This window comes from Megascapheus bottae, chromosome 30, assembly GCF_031878675.1.
Source record: "Megascapheus bottae isolate mThoBot1 chromosome 30, mThoBot2.hap1, whole genome shotgun sequence".
NCBI lineage: Eukaryota > Metazoa > Chordata > Mammalia > Rodentia > Geomyidae > Megascapheus > Megascapheus bottae.
In genome coordinates, this window is record NC_143538.1 from 4,664,028 (window position 1) to 4,688,253 (window position 24,226).

At 42.7% G+C, this 24,226-nt stretch overlaps 1 long non-coding RNA gene across 4 annotated transcripts in view; it reads left to right on the forward strand.

Moving 5' to 3' along the window:
- The window catches only part of LOC150044167 (uncharacterized), a 58,904-nt gene that overhangs the window by 9,891 nt on the left and 24,787 nt on the right, over positions 1–24,226 (forward strand). The window contains exons 2-5 of one of the 4 annotated variants that reach the window (XR_016533219.1): positions 2,988–3,102; positions 4,153–4,272; positions 8,739–8,816; positions 16,490–16,632. This is a non-coding gene — a long non-coding RNA (uncharacterized LOC150044167). Of the gene's footprint in view, positions 1–2,987; positions 3,103–4,152; positions 4,273–8,738; positions 8,817–16,489; positions 16,633–24,226 lie in introns of those variants that run through there. The other 3 variants (XR_016533217.1, XR_016533220.1, XR_016533218.1) reach the window with 3 other exon arrangements.

The window sequence follows — 24,226 nt, forward strand, 5'->3', positions numbered from 1 at the left end:
GAGCACTGTCCTTGGACTTTCTCAAGGCTAGAGCTCTACCACTTGAGCCTCAGCACCACTTCCGGCTTTTTTTCTATGTATGTGGTACCAAGGAATTGAACCCGGGTCTTCGTGCATGCTAGGCAAGCACTTTAACCACTAGGCCAAACTCCCAGCCCCTTATTTCTTTTTTTGAAATAGGGTTTTGTTTTGTACCCTAAGGTGGCCTTGAATTCACGATCCTCTTGACGTAATCCCAAGTGCTAGGATTATAGGTGTGAACCACCATCCCAGATACAATGTGTGAATTCCTTCCTTCCTTCCTTCTTCTTTCCTTCCTTCCACTTATTTTTTTTCTTTCTTCCCTCCCTCTTTCTTTCCCTTTTCCTTCTTTCTTTCTTTCTTTGTGCTGAGAATCAAAGCTAGGACTTCTTGCATGTTGGGCAATTGCTCTACCTCGAAACTACATCCTGGGTTGTCTGAATTTTTTTGCCTGCCTGTGAGCCATCTGGACTTGACTGCATTCTGCCTTCTTTTCTCCTTTTTGTCAAGTCATCATCATCATCATTATTATTATTATTAATTACTATTGCTGTTGTTATTAAGGTGTTGTACAAAGGGGCTACAATTCCATCAGTCAGGTTATAATGCTTCTTGTCAGTGCCACCTCTTCCTTCATTGTCCTTCATTTGCCCTCTCTTATTCTTATCCTCAAGTTAACATAGTTGATTTTTTACATAATATACATGGAATATGACTGCATTTGTTCAGCTCCCTCCCTCCATTGAAATCTGCCTTTTGTGTCTCTCTCTATGTCTTATGTGCCACTCATTCCAGATTACTCTTTGTATTTCCTCTGGGGCTATTCTCCTTCCTAGAATATCCTTTCCTGCTTCCTCTGCCAATTAGAAGCCTCTCTTCCAACTAGTGTGGATTACTTGCCTGTAATTCCAGCTACTCAAGATGCAGAGATAGGAAAGATTGTAGTTTGAGGTCAGTCTGGGAGAAAAGTGAGACTATCTCAACAAACAAGTTGAACATTGTAGCATACAGCCGTAATCCCCAGTTACTGAGGAGTTCATAGATAGGGAGATCTTAGTCTAAGCTGACCCCAGAAAAATTCAAGACCCCTATCTGTAAAATAACTAACGTAACAAGGGCTGGAGGTACAAAGCTCAAGTGGTCGAGTCCCTGCTGAGCAAATACAAGGACCTAAATTCAAACCCAAGTACCTCGAAAGAAAGTAAGAAAGAAGAAGGAAGGAAGGAAAGAAGTGGGGGAGGAGGAAGAATGTTACTTTGAAAATCCAGCTTGCATGCTACCTCTCACTAGATCCTCTCCCTGGATTTGCTGGAATCTATATGGGAAGCACCCTATGTCACCCTGTGCTCTACACCCTTCTAGACACAGGTCTGGGTATACAGTAGCATTGATGACTAGTGATTAGCTGACTGAATGAAGTCATGGCCATATCTTCTCAACCTTGAAACAAACATGTAAAAATTTGGCTCAGTTGCCTCTTTATCTAGATAGATTCATGCCTCCACCATTTTTTTTAATCACATACTTATACAGACAGCTAGGCATTGGTGGTGGATGCTTGTAATCCTAGCTACTGAGAAGGCTGAGATCTGAGAACCACAGTTCCAAGCCACCCCTGAGCAGGAAAGTTCAGGAGACTCTTTATCTCTACTTAATTATTAAAAAGCCAGAAGTGGAGCTGGAGCTCTAGTGTTAGAGCACTAGCTTAGAGTAAGAAAAAACCTTCAGAGATAGCCCCCAGGAACGGCACAAATCAACAATAACAACCGCAAAAGCAGGGTTAATATAAGAAGAGAATTGTGATTAACAATTGGCTTTTCATAAGTGGTTCCCAGGGTCCCTATCCGTCATTCTAAAAGAAATCTAGTCACAGGCTTAAAATGTCTCAATTGTACTTTCACTTGCTATCCCAAATGAGATCCATATACAATAAACCTTCACTTACCGAGTACTGAGGCTATTGACAATGACACCTGAATTCTGCACTGTGATTAATATCTCATGCCAGGGGTTCACACTAAGCTCAAGTTGCAGATCTTGAAGAAACTCGACAGATACTTATAGTAAAAATCCTCACTGAATGACTCCCCACCTATAGGAACATACAGGATAGATAGCTCCACAGGCGAGACCATCATTATTTTCCTACCATTTTGGCAAGAAAGTCTCAGGAATCCTCATGAGGGTGGCAATGTAGAACATTTCCTTCTCTTGGTGGCACCCAGCCAGCCTCTGACAGCTCAATGCCAGCTTCCCAGAGCTGCAAATGGCTTTCACTTTTTTTTTTTTTGGTAACTTTATTATCCTAACTCACAATCTATAGAAATAATAAAAGAGGAAAGAGGATGGCTGAAATGTGAAGTGAGCCAGGCACCGGGCTCATGCCTGTCATCCCAGCTGCTAAGGAGGCTGAGATCTCAGGATCTCGGTTCAAAGCCAGCCTGGGCAGGAACATCCATGAAACTTTTATTTCCAATGAAGCACCGGAAAACTGGAAGTGGTGCTGAGGCGCCAAGTGGTAAAATGCTAGCCTTGAGCTGAAGAGCTCAGGGACGGTGTCCAGGCCCAGAGTTCAAGCCACACGACTGAGAAAATGGAAAAAAAAAAAAAGTAATAGGAAGTGATAGCAATGAGCCATGTCCAACTTAAGATGAAATTCAAAATGCATAACTATGCCACAGACTTAATGCACATTCAAACTGAAAGCACTATGGGGATCAAGCTCCATTAGGAAATAGTCTTGACTCTAGGTAGACCCAGATAGGAAGAGGTTTTCCTTTTTCCCCCTCTCAGAGGATTCAAAATGGAAGTTATGGATGGTAAAAATAATTCTTATGTAATTGATAGGCCTAAAGTATTATTTGGAACATGACAAGTTATTGTCCTACAATCAGAAACTGATCCTAGTTTATTCTTGCATGCATATACAAAATGTTCCTTTGTTTGTTTGTTTGTGTTTTAGCCAGGGCTCGAACTCACTGTCCCTGAGCTGCTTTTGCTCATGGCAAGTGCTGTTGAGGAGGCTGCCGACCGGTTGTCAGCAGTGTCCAGTGACCACACCAAAGGAGTCGCCTGGGGGAGGTAAGTCCTGTGCTTGGGCTGCAGCTCTTCCTCTGGTCATGACAGGTGGCAAACCATAAAAGCTGGGATGTGGCTGAAGTATCTGAGGAGAGCATCTGCCTTGCAAAGAGCAAGGCTTGAGTTCAAAACCCTGGTACCACCAAAACCAAAATTTAATATTAATGTTTTTTTAATATATTTTTATTGTAATTAATAGAAGGGTTACATGATATTTGCCAGATAAATGGTGCCTTAATTCCCAAACATTGATACCCTTTCACATGTCATGGTCCCCATTTCCCTTCCCCCTCCCCTACCCCTAATATTAATGTTTTAAAGAAAGATCAAAGGGATGTCAATGATAAAGAGGTTATTTTCCTAGTCCCTGTGGCAAACAATACATCCTCATCTTAAAAGCATACTTTTTTGTGTGTGGAGGTCATGGGGCTTGCACTCAGCCTAGGTGCTGTCCCTGAGCTCTTCAGCTCAAGGCTACCACCCTACCCTTGAGCCAAGCCCCACTTCCCGTTTTCCAGAGGTTCATTGGAGATAAGAGTCTCAAGTCCTTTTGTGCCCGAGCTGGCTTTGAACCTTGATCCTCTGATCTCAGCCTCCTGAATAGCTAGGATTACAGGCATGAGCCACCATGCCCAGCTTGCTTGCTTGTTTTCCTTCTTTCTTTTTTCCTTAATGCTGGTCCTGGGGTTTGAACTCAGGGCCTAGACACTGTCCTTGAAACTTTTTTTTTTGCTCAAGTCTAGTGCTATAACCACTTCAGCCACAGCTCCACTTAAAGAGTCTCACATACTTTCTTACTGGGCTGGCTTTGAATCATAATCCTCAGACCTCAGTCTCCTGAGTAGTTGGGATTGCAGGTGTGAGCCAGTAAAATCTGGCTACTTTTTTTCCAGTTGTCCTCACACAATATAGTTCTACTGGGCCTTACCAATCCCTAGCCCTGTGGCCCAGCCTGAAATTTCTCCCAAGAAAAGTTCCCTCCTTACTTTTGCCTCACAGATTTGCCTCGCAAATCTTTCTACTCTGCCTTGCAAATCTGCTTTCATTTTTCAGGCAAACCTAACCTTCAAAGGTGAGGCTTGATCTCATTCCAAAGTGTGACCCCCTCGGGCAGCACAATGATTTCCAGTCTGGAATGACACTCAGGCCGTGAGGAGAACAAGCCACACTAAGGTAGGGATTTGTGTGCCACATGACCTTGTGAATATTAAGGATGCATCTTGATTTTCTGGTTCTGATTTCTTGATTTTATGATTCTGTTAGCCTTTCCAATCTACAAGGAAGACAAATGTTTCTAAATTGTCCTGTAGTTTGTTGGTCTGCTTCTTTCTCAGAGTTAATATTGCACATTCTTAGCAACATTTGGGGTTTGGTCTTTTCTTAAAACTCTCTTCTGATTTTGAAAGAGTCTTCCTTGGTGTGTTGAGGTTTTAAATGTCACTAGAGCTTCTTTCCGTCTTTTAAAGCTGGCTTTTCTAATGGTGCACACACATGGTCAAAACCTGGAAACCCCTCAGGTCTGGATTAGGGATAGTGACATTTTGTGTGTGACATCTTGTCTCTATTTCCTACCTGGCAGAGGGGAGGGGCTCATACTCTCCTTACCCCAACTTTCAGATTGTACTTATAGTGTGAGTAGAAGGGAGAAGCCAGGGCCAGGAGTGTGGCCTAGTGGTAGAGTGCTTGCCTAGCGTGCACAGAGCCCTGGGTTCCATCCCTCGGTACCACGTACACAAGAAAAATCAGAAAAAGGGGGGCAGTGGAGATGCCCAGAATCACTTCAGCAGAAGTTAGGAAGGTCATGAGAAAAGTGACTCTATCAGTGGCAGTGGGAGGGTTCAACTGCAGGTCCCATGTATGGCACTGTGCCAATCCCCACCCCCCATCCCACACATCCTTTCACTGTCTACAGCCTAGCAGATATGACCCAATGGTGATAGTGCTCTTTTCACCAACCTGGCTCCTCTCTCACAACCAGGAAAGCTACCAGCATATATCATCTTGTATAGTCACCACAACTTGGGCCAAAGTGATAACCAGGGTAAAACCATTTCTTGTCCTTGGTGATGGAGGTGTGCTGGAAGGCAGTGAGGAGATCTCAGTTCTGATTCCACACCTGCTGTTGACTCACCGAGCTACCTGGGGCTGTTCACCTCCATTGGAACTCCGGGCCTGAGCACTCTATCACTTGAGCCACAGTGCCATTTCTGGCTGTTTCTGGGTATGTGGTACTGAGGAATTGAACTCAGGGCTTCATGAATGCTAGGCAAGCCCTCTACCACTAAGCCACATGCCTGACCCCTGTGCATCCATCTTAACTGCAGCAATACTTACAATAGGATGGAGTGTCCATGGTGGACTTTCAGTGACAAATGACAGAAGGAGCCCAAAGTTGCTGGAAACCAACACTGACCTTTACTTCCTGACCTACTTCATTCCATATTTTGACCCAGTTTAGGCTTCTCTTTGAAAGCTCATAGCAACATTTCCCCACTCTAATTACAGGATCTCTCCTTGATGAACCAAGGCACATAATTGAAGGGTATAGGAAAATATCTAGTGAGTGGCACAGGAGTCCCCTTTCCCATTGGACTCCATTCTCAATGTTCAGGGGCAAAGACAGGAGTATGCTTCATTGGGTCAGGGGATGCTCAGTGCTTTGTTATTAGAGGTGATGTGAAGTATCTGTGGATGTGTGGAATGAGTGAAACCCTCCCTCCTCCCTCTAAGGAGGGTCATGAGGGTCATGTCTGTGTTTGAAAACTTTTATTTATCAGGCCAGGAGTGTGGCCTCGTAGTAGAGTGCTTGCCCAGTATGCACAAAGCTCTAGGTTCAATTCCTTGGTATCACATATATAGAAAAAGCTGGAAGTGGTGCTGTGGCTCAAGTGATAGAATGCTAGCCTTGAGAAAGCTCAAGGATAGTGCCCAGTCCCTGTGTTCAAACCCCAGGACTGGCAAAAAAAAAAAAAAAGAAATCTACTAATCATGAAATTGGAGGGACCATTTGGAATAGAGGCAGTATGGCTCCTATCACTGAATAGAACATGAAAGAGTTAAAAAAAATAGTAGTATCTGCTGGTGAAAAAAACCAATACACATGTAATTTCCAGGTAATTACCATCATATAATTCACTCCCTACCTTTATATGCTCTGGTGTAAACTAGGTTAGAGGAGCCACAGCTTAGTATACATGGTACATTCTGCAGCAAAAGAACAAGAATGGAGTTACAGATGCTCAGGTAGAGAGGGCCTATAGGCAAAAGGACCATATGATAAGCAGTGGGATACCTGGGTTGAGGGGTGGAGAGAGATGGAGAGGGTATCCTTCTGGAAAGTGAGGTACTACAACAGGCCCTTCCTAAACCCCCGAAGCTGGAGTCTTGAAACCTGGGCCTGAATCCTGTTTTCCCCCTTTCCATCTGTGCCTTGGACACAACAGCCTTTGTGAGCTACCTTTTCCTTATCTCTAAAACAAGCGAAATATGCCTATTTCTTTTGTGGAGGGAGCAGTAGTTAAGGATTGAGACCAGGGCCTTATGTATGCTGAAGTATGAGCTGGACCATTGGGCTTTGTCCCTGCCTGTGAATGCCTGTTGCAAGCGTGACTTAAAACAACAAGAGGGAAAGCACCCGGTTCACATCCTGTCATGCCACTATGGAACAGTGTGCAAATTGCTCCTTCTGAGCCTTGATTACTTCGTGGGCCAGTAATAATGGAACTTACACAGATTTGAGAACTTTATGGGAAGTTTAACCTCGCAGAATTGTGGTGAGCACCCCTTCCTCATGCCAGGAGGATGTGTGTTTGATGTCAGTCTAGTAACATTGTCTCCTCTTTGGGGCATCTGCAACCTCCTGTTTTGGAACCACATCCTCAGATTTATTTGTTTTTTTGTTTATTTTTCCAGTTCTGGAGCTTAAACTCAGGGTGTCTCTTGCTCAAGCTAGCACTCTACCACTTGATCCACAGCACCCCTTCCAGCTTTTTCTGTGTATATGGTTCTGAGGAATCAAACTGAGGGCTTCATGCATGCTAGGCAAGTGCTCTACCCCTAAGCCACATTTTCAGTCCCCAAATAATTTTTTAAAATACCAACACAGAACAGATAGTAACAGGACATCACGATTTCTGCAAAACTAAAAAGGAATTGCCCACTTGATCAGTGGTTGATATTGGACCTGCTGATATTTTATATCTCTGATTAATGCCTATGTTATGTATAACCAACTGGTATAAAATCAAAAGTCTCCCCCGCTTCATCATCTGAACTTCTTTCTGGTACTAGTCTGGTTCAGGTTGCCAGAAATCCTTTATCCTCTCTGAAAAATGGTCTTAACCTTTGCTGGTCTGTGTTGCTGTCAACACACACACACACACACACACACACAAAGATATTCCCTAAAATTATAGCAGTATAGTGCTAGATATAATCTATACTTTTAAACTTATTATTGAGTATATATAATCATATACAAAGAAAACATTTTTCTTGAAAAACATGAACTTCACCAATGAGGGAAAAAGTCCTTCTAGAACTCTTTCTAAAAAGAAGTGTGTGTGTGTGTGTGTGTGTGTGTGTGTGTATGTGTGTGTGTGTGTGTGTGTGTGTTTCTGTGTGTATGTATGTCTATGCCTGTGTATGTGTGCATGTATGTGTGTTTGAGACACAGCCTCTCTGTCTCAGCTTCCTGAGAGCTGGGATTATAAGCAAGTGCCATCAGCCCTGATGTAGGAAGCCGAGTTATGAATTATTCCCCAGCCCTTTTCTATGCATTTTCAAATCTATAACCCATAGGAAATAGACTCATCTTTATCTTTTGACAGTTAATCTTCAGGCTGTGCCTGGGGTTGCCCTTTTATATTCATGAATACTGTGCAAATCAGGCCTTTGGTCTATAGGTGGATGTAAGTGAAATACCTCAGAATTGCTATGACAAGGGAAATACCTTTATTGAAACTCCACAGCCCACCAGGAAGATAGAAAGTCCATTCCAGCCTTCATATTTCACAGCTGCTTTCTCCTTTCACACTGGCCTCTGAGGACTGGCAGCCTTCTTGGTTGCCAGAACTGTTGCACTGTCAGAAAGGTGAATGTGGAGAAAGGAAAGAAGATTGTGTTGGAGGTCACTTTGTTGTATGAGAACTCAATGATGAGACAAAGAAGCCACATTTTGAGAGGTCCAACACGTCTCAAAGGCCTGCAGCCCCTCCAATACACTTAACACTGTTAGAAACTGAGCCATATGAACAGGAGAGGCAAGAAAAGAGCAGGAAAACAATACCAACAAACCAGATCAACTCCAATGGAGAGCTGAAGTGGGATGCCATGGTGGGTGGAGTAGAGCCAGGAAACCAAAGACACAGGAACAGGGGGCATAGCATAATGGCACCTGAGCTGCTCTGTATTTAAATAATGCCAAGGGTAGGGGCCAGGGTCACAAGAAACTTGAGAGTCTTGTGAGTTCAAAGCACAGGACTGGCAGGACCAGTAACCTATCATCCAAGTCCCCCCTCTGCCTCTAGGAATTCAGACATACCCATTCCCGGGGGAGTGGGGGGTGGAACTTCTTTAGTTCTACCGTGAAGACAAGATTGCATCTGATTGACCCAGTCTCTTTATTTCAACTTCCACAGCTCCAATCTACAGATGGGCAGATCAAGACCCCCCCAGGAGGAAAAAGTGAATAATGTCACACAGTTAGGCAGAGGCCGGTGAGGGCAAAAAGCCAGACTTCCTGAATTCAGGTGTTCTCTCCATGTGCCTGTGCACAGGTCTAGCTTGCTCACAGAATATGATAATAATATGATACCAATACTTAACCACAGACAAAAACATTTAACCACTGTTCCCCAAATACCCTTTATAATCAAAGGGAAAAACATATTTTTGGGGGGTCAATCCTAGGGCTTGAGCTCTGAGCCTGGGTGTTGTCCCTGCACCCAGCTCAAGCCTAGCACTCTACCACTTTCAGCCATAGCAACACCTCTGGTTTTCTGGTGACTAGTTGGAGATAAAAGAGTCTCACAGACTTTCCTGCCCAGGCTGGCTTCGAACTTTAATCCTCAGATCGCAACCTCTTGAATAGCTAGGATTGCAGACATGAACCATCAGTGCCCGGCAAATGTGTGTTCTGCTAAGCCAGGGTACAGTGTAGGGCTGTGCTCATTTCATGTCTCTTCAGTGTCTTTGAATATGGGACAATTTTTCACTTTGTCCTTCTCTTTCCTGATTCTAGTACTTTTTTATTTCTACATGCTGGGATCAAATTGGATCCTGAGCATGTTAAGTGTACATTTTATCACCAAGATCAGCATGATCTTGGCTCTTTTGAAAAGCATGGACCAGTTATTTTGTATACTGTTCCCTTATTTGCTATTCACATTTCCTCATGATTCGATTCTGGTTAGGCATATTGGTCACAAATGTGACATCAAATTAGGAGGTATACGGTGTCTTATCAAATTCTTGGGGTTAACTTTGACTCTTCGATAGAGGTGCCGACTATAAGCTTATGTAAACTTATATTATTTCCCCCTTTATAATATGCCTCCTGCAGGAAGGTGTTTTGAGGCTATGCATTTACTCTTTTACTTTTTGATTATTTTATTTGTGCCAGCACTGGGGCTTGAACTGAAGACCTCTTGTTTGGCTATTGCTGCTCGTGTTGGCACTCAAAGCCACACTTCCAGTCTGGATTTTTTTTTTTTCTGGTTAATTGGAGATAGTCTCTCATTTAGACCTTTTCTGTCTGGGCTGGCTTTAGACTGTAATTTTCAGATCTCAACTTCCCAAGTAGCTAGGTTTAGAGTGTGTTTTTTAAATTATTTTATGGTGCTAGGATGGCATCCAGGACCTCATGAATGATTCACACATTCTAGTTTTAGATTCTGTTTTGAAATAATTTTTACAAGGGTAGTTGCCAAATGGTAGTTTTCTAATTTCTTCAATGCTTCCTCACTTATTAGCTGTAGCTGTACTCTAAGAAATACCTTTTTCTTTTTCTCCTATTTATTTATTTATTTATTCATTTCTCTTTTCCCCCTGGAGATTGGGACAGGGCTGTCCTTGAATTCTTGACCCTCTTGCCTTGGCATACTGAGCACTGAAATGATAGGCTTGTACCACTATGCCTTGCTTAATATTTATTTTGATTCTCAGACCATCCCATATTTGTCCAGTGAGATGCCTTTCACACTGGCTTCGTGTCCTCAATCTCATCATTTTGAGGGGCACTTCTATAAGACCTGATGCAATAAGATGTTCCAGGCTTACTGTGAGCTGCCTGTATATGTTTCCAAAAACTGGCCATTTCTCCAGGGAAACTTGGGTTACGTTTAGTAGATAATGATCTGTCTAGAACAAGATTAGAACAATAGATATACCCTTTTCTATACAAGTGCCATTCACTCCCTTTAGGCCTGCGATCCTGTCAGCCGACACACACACACACGCGCGCACACACACACACACACACAGATCTGAAAATGTACTATTTCTCATAGTGTTGTAGATTGAAAATTCAATACCTTTTCCATGTTAGGCAAGTGCTCTCTACCTCTGAGCTATAGCCACTAGGCCAAAACACACACTATATATGGAAAACCAAAATTTTATGGCAACCTTGGAGAAGATGAGGCGGGGCGTGTAGTGAGGGGGGACAAGCTATGTATTCAAGAACTAATAAGAGTTTTCTCTATGATCACAAAGTGTGAAGAAGCTCTGTGCAGCTGAAAATGGAATTGGATTAGAGAGGAAAACAGCACTGCAGAAGCTGACATGAGACACACAAAAGGAAGGAGCAAAGCATGGTGTTCCACTGGAGAGATGATAACACAAAACTGGAAACAAAAGATCACCCAAGGGAAATCAACAGGGTGGTCCAGTGGTCCTCCAGGGAGCTGGCAAGAACAGCCAGGGCTGTTCACCTTGCATTTCCCCATTATTCTGCATATCCATAACCCGGACATATGTGTACTCAATGGTTGTTAAAAACCCAGGAGAAACAGCCAACCCTGAAGAGCAGCCATCAGGGTTCCCACTCACAGCCCGGCCTGCCTGCCAAAATGGTAGATGCATGAGCTCCAGTGGTTGCTTTGCTTCTCCTCTGCACAAGCTGCATGGCAAGAAGCAGCCCTCAGAGCAATTCTCTCCAATCTCTGATTGCCAAATGCACATACAGTGTGATCCTCCAGACAAAGAGAATAGAGATGACAAAACAAGAAAGTCACACCTAAGGTGACCAGAACAAAACACACACACACACACACACACACACACACACACACACACACACACACACACACACACGTCTTCAGAGGTATAGAAAGACAAAGCAAATAAATAATGAGAAATTTTGTAAGATGAGATAAACTAATTGAAATAAGAATAAACACAAATTTGGGGGGGTGGAGCGGAGTTTTAATTCTGGTTATCAGGCTTGAACTCAGTTCCTAGGTGCTGTCCCTGAGCCTTTCTGTGCTCAAGTCACAGTGTCACTTCCAGTTTTTGAGTGACTAATTGGAGTCTTTTCTGCCCCGGGCTAATTTTCAACTGTGATCCTCAGATCTCAGCCTCTTGAATAGCTAGGATTACAAGTGTGAACCACCAGCACCCAGCTGTATTTAGTTATTTTTGAAAATTACACTATAATATATTCTAGACAAAGAAAAACAGAAAAAGACCAAAAACAAACAACACTGTTGATGTGTTCCAATGAATGAGCTGCTGCTGGGTGATTTTAATTTTTGTTCTTTTTCTCCCTCCCCCCTTTTTTAAACACATTTTCTCAAAGGGGTCTGTGTTACTTTATAATTAGCCATAGAAAATGGGAAAGAAAAATAACATTAAAAAAACCCCTCTGTTCAATTCAGTCTTTATAGCCTAGTGTGTTTCCTCCTCCTCCCCTAAAGAGGCCCTGACATTTAGAAACAATAAAAAAAATTACTCTGAAGCACCACTTAATCCTATTACCCTTCTGGACCTCTTACATACAGGGGATGATCCCTTTGGCTCTTTAAAATAAATCTCCCAAGGTCAGTAGCTGTTGGTAACCAGGATAAAACTCCCAGCCCAGCGCTCTGCCACCAGGGCCATCTGGCACCTTCCAATTTCATCGAAGATGTACATTTGAGCTAGCCAAAAAAAAAAAAAAAAAAGCTCGAATTGATTTTCTTTATAGATCTCTCTAATGCTGCTCTGGGCCTCAGTTTCCTCGAACTGAGCAGTGGTGATGTCCACCAAACCTGGAAATTCCAGTTTCCAAGAAACCACACCCAGTTCTCCTCTCTGTAATTCTGGAGGCCTGCTTCCTTCTCTTGTAGGGTGAAGGTGCTTTCCAGCAACAAGTAGCATTTGGGCCCGTACCAAAGTTTTTGTCTCCCCCCACCCCCATTCTGGGGATGGTGTGTGTGTGTGTGTGTGTGTGTGTGTGTGTGTGTGTTGCACGCACATCTTCCTACGTGTCTGTTGGAGCTCTGGGTACAGTTTCCTTTGAAACAAGAATGTGTTGCTACAAATCTGCTTGAAAACCATTAGGTCAGGAAACTTTTTGCAAGCCCTTTCCCAGGGCCCCCACATTCTGTTTCTCCAGGGGCTGCAGGACCCTAGGCACAAGGGTAAAAGACCGGGGAAGAGTCCCCTGAGCTTGCCAGACCCTTTCCAGCAGCTCTCCCAGGCTTCCCTGCAGGGATCAAAGCGGCCTGAGTAGGTACCACTAGATGGTATTAAGATTTGAGATGCAGCTAAAAACAGCCGTTACTTATCCATCCACCCCCCTCCTCCTAGGTCACCTAGGCAACGGGGCGGGGCCCTGAGCACCCGGCCCCTCCTCCCTTTCCCTCCCTACCCACTGAAACGCCAGGATCTACCACCGCATCCCTAGGTCTGAGCATCTCAGGAGGTGTACCATTGCAAACTAGATTTCAAACAGGTCTTCCAGCTCACTAAAATAATCCTGATTTGCATGTTAAATTTGCCTATCTTCCTAGCAGGCACACTGCAAAGTAAAGGGGCAGACCTGGCCAAAACAGCATGTGCAGAGCTTTGAGAGGCCTGAGACAGGGGTTCTTTGGTGCGCTGAAGTCCTGGACAGCTTGCCTTGTGTCCTAAAGTGGCCTAGAATACCCTAGAGAGCAGCGAGGGACAGGGGACTTCAGATCACCAGAGTATCAAGGGGGTCGGAGGCTCTCCCTCGGGGTAGGAATGTCAGGTGCCAGGGATCCCAGGATAGAACTGAGGTGATCAGTGCTGGTCTAGGGGAGGTATACTGAACATCAGAGGACTGGAAGGTGTAGGCAGAGGTCTTCATAGAGCTTGCTGGATTTGTTGTTTTTGTTATGTTTTTTCTTGAGACAAAGTCTTTGTAGTCCAGGAGCTTGAACTCAGCTGCTTGGGCACTGTCTTTGATCTATTTGGTTCAAGGCCAACACTCTACCATTTTGAGCCACAGTTCCACTACCTGGCCTGAAACCAAGAAATGTACTCATTACCTTACTTATGTAACTGTAACCCCTCAGTGCAGCACCCTTACAATAAAATAAAATAAGTAATTAAAAAAAAAACAATCTGGAAATTCAGATAATAATTCCATGTATAACAATGCCAAAGCAAAATGAGTTATACAGAATCTCTATTTTCTGCTGAAAATACCACAGTCCTCAAAAGTCTATTAAATTAAAAAAATGTAAAAACCTAGAAATAAGTTTATCCAAAGATGTCATACTTATGAAAAGGAAAACATAGTTGAAAGTAAATAAACATTGGAGGAGTCACCCTTCTTGATTTCAAAATATAATTAAAACCAATGTGGTGCTCGTCTAAGGCTAGACATACAGATCCATGAACAGAGCAGTGTCTAGACATAAACTGTGTTATTTATGGTCAATTGGTTTCCAAGGCAGCTGTGGTCATTCAACGAGGAGAAAGGAGTTATGGTGAGGAAAACTGACAATCCTCGTGCAAAATAATGAACTGAAATCCTATTTTACATCATATACAACATTCTCTTCATATGTGTGAAAGACCTTTATCCATAGCCTCAGCTATGGCAGGCTTTTGTTGTGGTTTCTCTTTCTTTTTTTAATGACACCAAAGCACAAATAACAACCAATGAAAATAAAAAAAAATTCCTAAGTAACAGGACAGTTTCAGAGATATGCTCAGGCAGCAATTGTGTTGAAAGGCTCTGTTGGGTATGGATCTGCTAGAATGACTATCTGGGTTGGTAAGTATGCCAAAATTGTCCCTTAAGCTCTGCATAGAATTCAATCCCAAGCTGCTGACCACCATTCTTAGGAAAGGTGGCAAGGTGACCTCGTAGTGCAAAGTCCAGGGATATTCTATGGAGGAAGTAGGTGTGGTGGTTTAAGTATTGGGGGAATGGGAGCCAATCTGATGGTGTTTTTGATGCTTAGAACCAAACTTAATAGCTTCTTTCTGGAAGATAGGCTCCCAAACTGAACATCAGGGATTAATAATACTGTGGATGGCCCTGTGGTGCTATAAGGACTGAATGTGTTAATTGGTATAAAGTGCTTAGAACAATGCCTGGCAGATAGAAAGCCCTCAATAATTCATATTACTGTGATCTTGAAATCACAGGGGTCTTGTTTGTGGTAGGACAGCCTGGCTGACTTTGTGGTGACCGAGTATCTCTCACCAAGGAGGATCAGAGAGATGATCCAGGACTTGCCTGTCAACCTGGCTTGTTCTTCTTCTTCTTCTTTTTTTTTTTGCCAGTCCTGGGCTTGGGCTCAGGGCTTGAGCACTGTCCTTGGACTTTCTCAGGGCTAGCACTCTACCACTTGAGCTTCAGCACCACTTCTGGCTTTTTGCTATGTATGTGGGATACCGAGGAATCGAGCCCGGGTCTTCGTGCATGCTAGGCAAGCACTCTACCACTAGGCCAAACTCCCGGGACCTGGCTTCTTCTGCAGTATGTTTACTTGTGGCTAATAGAGGTATTCTCTTCAAAAAAAAAAAATCCTTGAATATTTCAAACTGCTGGTCTAACATATTGGTCTTAAAAATCGATTGAGTTGTGAATGGGTATAAACGTTTTAAAAAATGAAAACAACTCAGAGGGCTCATGTTCTCTTTGCTATGCCCAAGTTAGATCTAAAATGCACTGGGATATGACAAATAGTACAGGAATTCTAGCTACTCATAAACAGGGAGACCAAAAGAGATTGTTCTTAGGAGAGAAGCACAAAGGTGCAATGCCTGGATGCCTTTGCATATTTATATAAAATAATATACATACTGAAATGAACTCCAAGATATGAAAACAAAGGACTCTTTTTTAGTTTTTAGTTTTTTATGATTCTGTGTCCTTTACCTCAGGTATGGTATATTTGGGTGTTTATCTTCAGGAAGGTTAGGGGGAAGGTACAGAACTCTAGGGGAAAATGGTGAAAAAATGCAGCAATAGAGCTCTGGATACTGATGAAAATGAACTAACTATACAACTCGTGGGTGGAGACGGGAGGGAGGGACTGGGAGAGAAGGAGGGAACAGAAGACACTGCACAAAATGAAATGTACTCATTACCTGACTCACGTAATTGTAATCCATCTGTACATCACCTCTGTAGTAACAATAAAGTAAAAATTTCAAACCGCAGCAAAGAAAAAAATAGAATGTAAAATAACCAGGGTGCTAAATATTGTTTATGAAACTTGTGTTTTACTTTGTGGTACTAAAGATTGAACCTAGGACTTTGTACATACAAAGCAAGTGTTCTACCACTTGAGCTATGCTCTCAGCCCAGGGAGAATTGCAATACATACATATATATGTGTGTGTGTGTGTGTGTGTGTGTGTGTGTGTGTGTGTGTGTGTGTGTGTGAGATGTGGGAGGTTTAGGCTCTCCTAAGATTTACAGTCCTTGCTACAACAGGAAGTATAGGTGGCCTGGAGACATCTGAGTCCTGAGAAAGAAGTCAGCACATAGGGGACCCTGTGGTTTTGCTTGTCCAGGATGACATGGGTCTGAAGTAAAGCCCCTTCTACTGCTTTTGACTTTGCCGTGTCCACCCTTGGGTCAGTTCCTAGATGGAGGAGGGCAATTTGATGAAAGCAGGATGTATAAATCCAAAAGAGGATTCCATATCAGACAGCAGAGGCTATATACTGAGACCCAGATTTTTTTTTTTTTTTTTTTTTTTGCCAGTCCTGGGCTTGAGCTCAGGGCCTGAGCACTGTCCGTGGACTTTCTCAAGGCTAGAGCTCTACCACTTGAGCCTCAGCACCACTTCCGGCTTTTTCTATGTATGTGGTACCGAGGAATCAAACCCGGGTCTTCATGCATGCTAGGCAAGCACTTTAACCACTAGGCCAAACTCCCGGCTCTGAGACCTGGGATTTTTATTTATTTTTATTTTTTAAGGACTACTGGTGTACTGCAAGGAGGCTCCTCAGATGGGCAGCTTCAAATTAGATCCTTCCAGCTTCTTGGAGGCACCTGAATCCTCAAGAGTTTTGAAGTAAATAAACTACTGTCAAATTGCATTAAAATAAACTGTTGTCTAATTGCATTGCAGTAAATGGATCTGTGGGAATGCCTGGTAAAATATCTGAAAGCCAAACAGACAAGGCATGAATGGGTCCTATCTTACAAGCATCCTAACAGGGTGGTCACATTTTCTAACCCCACTGAAACTTAATGAAAATGCATTAAAATAAAATCTGCAATTCAACTATACTTAGGAACAAACAAAGGAAACAAACTCACAAGGACTCCTTGTCCACTTCCCAGATCAGCTGCTCTTATCACCTTGTCCTGTGTCCATCTTGTTTCCAAGATTTATGTGGATCTTACCTTTGACTGCTCTCTTTCGCTCTTCCTTTTTTCTTTTCTTTTGTTTTGGGGATGGTCTCAGTTAAGACACTCAGAGCCTGAGCACTGTCCCTGAACTTTTTTGCTCAAGGCTAGCCCTCTACCAGTTGAGCCACAGTTCTCCTTCTTGCTTTTTGGTAGTTAATTGGAGATAAGAGTTTCACAGACTTTCCTGCTTGGGATGGCTTTGAACCATGATCCTCAGCTCTCAGCCTCCTGAGTTGCTAGGATTACAGGTATGAGCCACATAGGCCAAGCCACTCTGTTTCTTAAGCCCTCCCTTTCCATTTTCTCTCTTTCCTTCCCTCCCTTCTTTCCATCATTTTTTCCCATCTCTTTCTCTCTCTTCTTTCTTTCTTGTCTTTCTCCTTTTCTTTCTTTCTTTCTATACCTCTTTTTCTCTTTCTCTCTCTTTCATTCTTTCCTTCTTTCTTTGATCCCAGGGATGGACTTAGGGCCTTGGTATGCTAGGCAAGCACTCTACCACTAAGCTATATCCCCAGATCTTTTTCATATTAAAAAGAAATACAGCAATTGAATCGTATTATTTATTTTTCTGCCATAGTCCATTTTATTGTAGAGTGACTATTTTATAAACGATGGCAATGGAGGCTGGGAAAGTCAAAATCACAGGGCTGTCTCTCATAAAAGCCTTTGGGCTATACCCTAATGTGGAAGAAGAGTGAAGAAAGGGTATGAGAAAGCAGGACACTCAACTCTTACACAAACCACTGTCCTGGGGACAAACCTGCTCTTGAAATGTCCGAGGACAGAAGCCACCACCTAGTCAGTTCTTCAAGGCCTATTCCTAACACCAGGGCTTGGGGGATTATGTTTCCAACTTGTAAATCCAGAGGGACACATTCAAACCATACCATTCTCTAATTCCACTATTTGTGAGGTGTGGTCTATCTGTTATGATCCAGGCTGATTAGAAGAAAGGGTCTTCTGTAGGCCTGGAACTAAGGATCCTTCCCAGTATCCTCTGCCTGTGCTGGGATTACAGGTGTGGATCTCTCCATCTGGCTCTTATCAAAATTTCAACTCTTCCCCCCCCCCTTTTTTTTTACTTACTATACCACGAGTGTCTTTGTAAATTAGACTGCCCAGGTGCTATGCATTCTTTTTATTTACTGTATAGGCAAATAGATGTGGCTATGCATGGTTTATTTAAACCCTCCCATGATTCTCCACTTGGCTCTTTCATAGCAGAGCTGTAACAAACTTCCCCTCTGGATAAGTTTATTGCACATGTGAGTTTTTCTAGGCTGCATTGCTACAAGCACAGCTCCTGGATTAGAGAGAAGAGTACATACATCAATTTTTGACAGATATCAACAACCAGTATTCCAGCATGTAGTGGTAATAGGCCTTTCTATCAACAGCAGTGTGTCACAGGCCATTTCCTTTTATTAATGTCATTTCAACTTCTTTTTTTTCTTTTAAGAGTGATAAGGAAAACAGTATCTCACTGTTCTGTGTTACATTTCTTTGACCAAAGTAAGGTGAATTATCATTTGGAAGTTTGTAACTTCTCCTTTGCAAATGGCCTATTCAAATTCCAACTTGTTTTTCTACTGGACTTGCTATGTGTTTGTTATGAAACTGTAGACAATTCTTCCCTGGGGAGAAACACTCACTTTTTACCTGTTTCACACACATTGCAGACATTTTTCACCCACTTTACCATTTGTACTCTGATCTCCTATGATGTTTGCTATTCAGAATTTTAAATATTGTATGCAGTCAATTGTGCTCATTTCCCCTAGTAGCATCTAGATTACTACTCTGCTTCAGAGAGCCTCTCTTTTCATCTCCTTAGCCCATCATATTGTGCACCCACTCCTCAGTGACAGCTGGCATTGGACAGTCACAGGGTCCAGCTCTGTCCTCTTGCCAGCAGCTTGGCTTCCTTATCTGTCAACACAATGTAATAATGTCTAGTGCTAAGAAGTATCACATTGTGTGGGAACAGCACAGAGCAAGGAGAGTGGAGGAGGCAAGATAGACCCAGAAGGCAGTGGAAGAAGTGAGTGGGAGTTGGTGGAACTGAAGGCTGAGAAAACAAAGATGAACGGGAGGAATTCCATGACCTTGAACTGGACATCTGAAAGTCATACCCACGGATATTTGAGTAGGGTTTTTAGTACCAACAGCATCTTGGAAACAAATTCGTTTTTTTTTTTCCCAACCCATTTCATTCTTTTCTCTTCTTTCTTTCTTTCTTTCTTTCTTTCTTTCTTTCTTTCTTTCTTTCTTTCTTTCTTTCTTTCTTTCTTTCTTTCTGTGGGTCATGGGACTTGAACTCTGGGCCTGGACACTGTCCCTGAGCTCTTCAGCTCAAGGCTATCACCCTACCCCTTGGCCTGTGTGTTGTCCCTGAGTCCTTCAGCTCATGGCTACTACCCTACTCCTGGAGCTACAGCCCCACTTCCCATTTTCTAGTGATTAATTGGAGATAAGAGTCTCAACGTTCTTTAGTGCTGGGGCTGGCTTTGAACCTTGATCCTCAGATCTCAGCCTCCTGAGTAGTTAGGATTACAGGCGTGAGCCACTGCACCCTGCTCATTTCTTTCTTCTTTCCTTTTCCTTCTTTCCTTCTTTCTTTTTCTCTTTCCCTTTCTTTCTTTCTTTTTTTTCTTTCTTTCTCTCTTTCTCTCTTTCTTTCTTTTTCTTCTCTTTTCTTCCAGTTCTAGGACTTGAACTTAGGGCCTGAGCATTGTCTTTGGGCTTTCTCAAGGCCATAGCTCTACCATTTGAGCCACTTCCAGCTTTTTCTATGTATGTGGTACTGAGGAATTAAACCCAGGTTTTCATGTATGCTAGGCAAACACTCTACCACTAGGCCATGCTCCCAGCCCCTCTTTTTGTTCTCTCACTCTCTTTCTTTCTTCTGCCAGTCCTCAGGCTTATCAGGGTTTGGGTGCTGTCCCTGAGCTTTTTGTTCAAAGCTAGTGCTCTACCACTTTGAGCGACAGCTCCACTTCCAAAAGCAGTGGTCTGGACAGAGCATGAGCAGACTCCTTTGAAACCATGAGCCCAAATAGATCGCCTTTCCTTTACACTGTGTATCACAAGTATTTTGTAGCAGAAATGAATACTGATTCAGAAAGTACACTTACTGTTGCTACCATGTGACCCTAGTGTTTTCCATAGATGAATACCTTTCACCAGTGGTATTATGCCCACCTTGAGTAGCAGGAATTCAAGCAAAGTTCAGTGAAGGCATGTTGGTCCCAAGGTAGACCAGATGCCCAAAGCCTTGAGAAAGGGTACTGGGGATGACAGCCTCATTTTCTGGCCCAGACTGATCTTAGCTGTGTGGCTTCTGGCTTTGGCTATCTCCGTGTTGTTCTTGAATGCTTAAAAAGTTGATTCTGGTGGGGTGCCATTGGCTTATGCCTGTAATCCCAGCTACTCAGGAGGCTGAGATCTGAGGATCAAGGTTCAAAGCCAGCCTGGGCAGGAAAGTTCATGAGACTCTCATCTCTAATCGATCACCAGAAAAGTGGAAGTGGCACTGAGGCTTAAGTGGTAGAGTGCTAGTGCTTGAGCAAAAATGCTCAGGGACAGCATTTAGGCCCTGAGTTCAAGCAACCAAGAGGGGAAAAAAAAGTTGATTTTTGTTGCTATTGTGGATTAGGCAAATAAGACTTTGAGATGCCATTTCAAATCTTTTGGCTATTTATCCCTGGAAGTAAGATTGCTGGATCATATTGTAGCTCTATTTTTATATTTTTGAGAAATCTACCATTGTTTTTCATAGTGGTTATACCAACAGCCCCCAGCACTTTATAAGCATTCCCATTTGTCCATATTCTTAACAGCACTGGTGAGTCTCATATCATTTAAAAATTTTCAGCCATTGCTATCACCCATACCATAAAATATAATAAAGTGAAATAAAAACTTCAAGGAAAAAAACCCATGTGAGGAAATACTGAACATATGGAATGTTAAGAATAGATCTTTCTTTCTCTTTGGGTGCTCATTGACTTCCTGTTATTAGCTAAGCAAAAATATGTAAATTACTGTGTTTCTTTTGGGCCTTGGTTGCTTGGAAGCATGGAACTAATTGTGCTTAGCTACCATATATTTTATGTGTTCTATTACTTGGCTTTTGTTAATTTATCCTCATTCCTGACTTTCATGGTCAACTCATGCTAATGCTTTCTGAGGCAAAAAAAAATCAACAAAAGAATAATAATATAATACTTTAAGAAGACAGGAAATGGATACTTTTACAAAACATTACTGAAGTTTAAGGTTGTATATATTATATATACATATAAAATATAGGTATTTCTTTTTCCTTCAATACTCATGTAAGGCCTTAGTTGTGTTATTCAGATCCTCTGGCACTTGAGCCACACCTCCAGCTCTTTTTAGCAGTAGCTTTTTTTTTTTTTTTTTTTTGCTAATCCTGTCTTTGAACTCAGAGCCTGACCACAGTCCTTGGGCTTTCTGAAGACTAAAGCTCTACCACTTGAGCCACACCACTATTCTGGCTTTTTCTATGTATGTGGTACCGAGGACTTGAACCCGAGTCTTCATGCATACTAGGCAAGCACTCTACCACTAGGCCAAACTCCGGGCCCAATAGCTTATTTTTTTATTTTTTTTTTGTGGGTCATGGGACTTGAACTCTGGTCTGGGTGCTGTCCCTGAGCTCTTCAGCTCAAGGCTACCGCCCTCCCCTTGAGCCAAGCCCCACTTCCCATTTTCTTGAAGTTAACTGGAGATAAAAGTCTCAGGTCCTTTTGTGCCTGGGCTGGTTTTGAACCTTGATCCTCAGGTTTCAGCCTCTTAAGTAGCTAGGATTACAGGCATGAGCCTGGCTTCATGGCTTCAGTAGCATTTTCTTTTTTATGTAGGGTCCTGTGTTTTATGTAGGCCTCAGTTCTATCCTCTAATGGCCTTCTATTAGATCACAAACATGTACCACCAACCCTTGCTTGATTGAGATGAGATCTTGCTAATTTGGGGGGGCTGCCTAGCATGACCTCAAACTACAATATTTTTGATCTTTGAGACTGAGTAGCTAAGATTACAAGTGTGAGCAACTGCCCCTAATCCTAAGATAATATACTCTTTTAAAAATATAAATTGAAAGCTGGATGCCCGTGGCTCATGCCTGTAAGCTTGACTACTCAGGAGGCTGAGCTTTAAGGATAGGTGTTTGAGGCACGGCACAGGCAGAAGAGTCCATGAGATTTTTTATCCCTAATTAACCAGCAAATGCCACAAGTAGAGCTGTGGTTCAGCTGGTAGAGTACCAGCCCTGAGTGAGAAAGCTAAAAAAGCTAGAGCGCAGGTCCTGAGTACAAGCCCCAGTACTAGCACAAAAATAAAAGCAAACAGAAAATTTGAATTAGGAAATTTTTATTGTAAAGCTTTTAGGAGAATATAATTTTTTATTGAATAAAACGTCAATAATTCTTTTAAGAATTTGTCCTGAGCCAGGTGCAGTGGCTCATGCCTATAATTCTAGCTACTCAGGAGGCTGAGATATGAGGATTGCAGTTCAAAGTCAGCCCAGGCACTAAAGACCATGAGACTCTTATCTCCAATTAGTCACTAGAAAAAAAAAAAAAAGAATGGAAGTGGCGCTGTGGTTCAAGGAGTAGGGTGGTAGCCTTGAGCTGAAGAATTCAGGGACAATGCCCTGGCCCAGGGGTAGGGTGGTAGATATTGTCCTCAGCAGGGCCTCAGTGGCTCACACCTGTAATCCTAACTACTCAGGAGGCTGAGATCTGAAGATCACAGCCCGAGCAGGAAAGGCCATGAGACTCTTATCTCCAATTACCCACCAGAAAACTGGAAGTAACATTGTGGCTCAAAGTGGTAGAGCGAAAAAAGCTCGGGAACAGTGCCCAGGGCCTGAGTTCAAGGCTCATGGAGGGGTGGGGGGGGGAGAGAGAATTTGTCCTACAGAAATACTTGCCAAAGTATGTAAAGTATAAGTACAAAAGAAATTCAATATAGGTAAGAAACAGGACTAGAGAAGGGAAAGGGTCCGTGAATAGAAGCATGGCTATACTAATTCTGGAAAGACAAGCAACAACTAAGAGACTGAGCTACACATAAGCCTCACTCCCTTTCCTATTATTATGGCAAATGTCCAACACTGAGTGATCTATGAAGAATAAAGGTGCAGGGGTTAGGAGCAGGGTCCTCAACTGGGACAACCCAGAGTATCTTCCAGCATCTGCTACTTCTTGCCATAATGGAAGTCTCACATGGGCAGATACAGCAAGCCCACCAGCTCAGGGCTGTTCCCCTAGGTTTGAGCCCCTGATGCGATAATGGCCCCAAATCCTACCATCGACAGACACATTTAGGGGCTGAGTTCCTGACACATAAACATTTGAGGGGGATACATTTAAACTCAGAGCAAGCTAGATTTATTAGCATGTAATAATCATCAAGCGTTTTCAAATATTTTATTGGTCTCAGGATCCTTTACACTCATAAGTCTTCCAAGATCCTAAAGAGCTTTTATAATAAAGGTTTTCTCTATCAGTATTTGTCACATTAGAAATTAAAACCAAAGGGGCTGGAAGTGTTGACTAGGGGTAGAGTGCATGCCTAGCATTCACAAAGCCCTGGGTTTGATTCTTCCATACCACATACACAGAAAAGGCTGGAAGTGGTGCTGTGGCTCAAGTGGTAGAGCTCTAGCCTTGAGAATGCCCAAGAACAGTGCTCAGGCCTTGAGTTCAAGCCCCAGGACTGGCGAAAATCAATCGATCAAACAAAATATATTTATACATTTCTTAAAACAACAGCAGTAAATTCTTTACATGTTAATATAAGTCACAGTCATTTTTTATGAACATTAACAAAATTTAGTGGTAAGACTGGGATTGCCTCACATTTTTTTTTTGCTAGTCCTGGGGCTTGAACTCAGGGCCTGAGCACTGTCCTTGGGCTTTCTTAAGGCTAGAGTTCTACCACTTGAGCCTCAGCACCACTTCAGACTTTTTCTATGTCTGTGGTACTGAGGAATCAAACCCAGGTCTTTGTGCATGCTAGGTAAGCACTCTACCACTAGGCCAAACTACCGGCCTTGCTTCACATGTTTTACAAATATATTTCAATATCTGGGCTCTACAGGAGACAGCTGGACTCTCCTATCTGCTTCTGCCTTCAATCTGTTTTGGGATGTTGTTTTGGTTGAAATATATGAGGAAAATCTGGCTCCCATAGATACATAGCTGGAAAAGGGAAGATTATTTGTCGTCTGCTCAGATGACTGTAGTCGCTCTTCTTTGATTATTTACCACA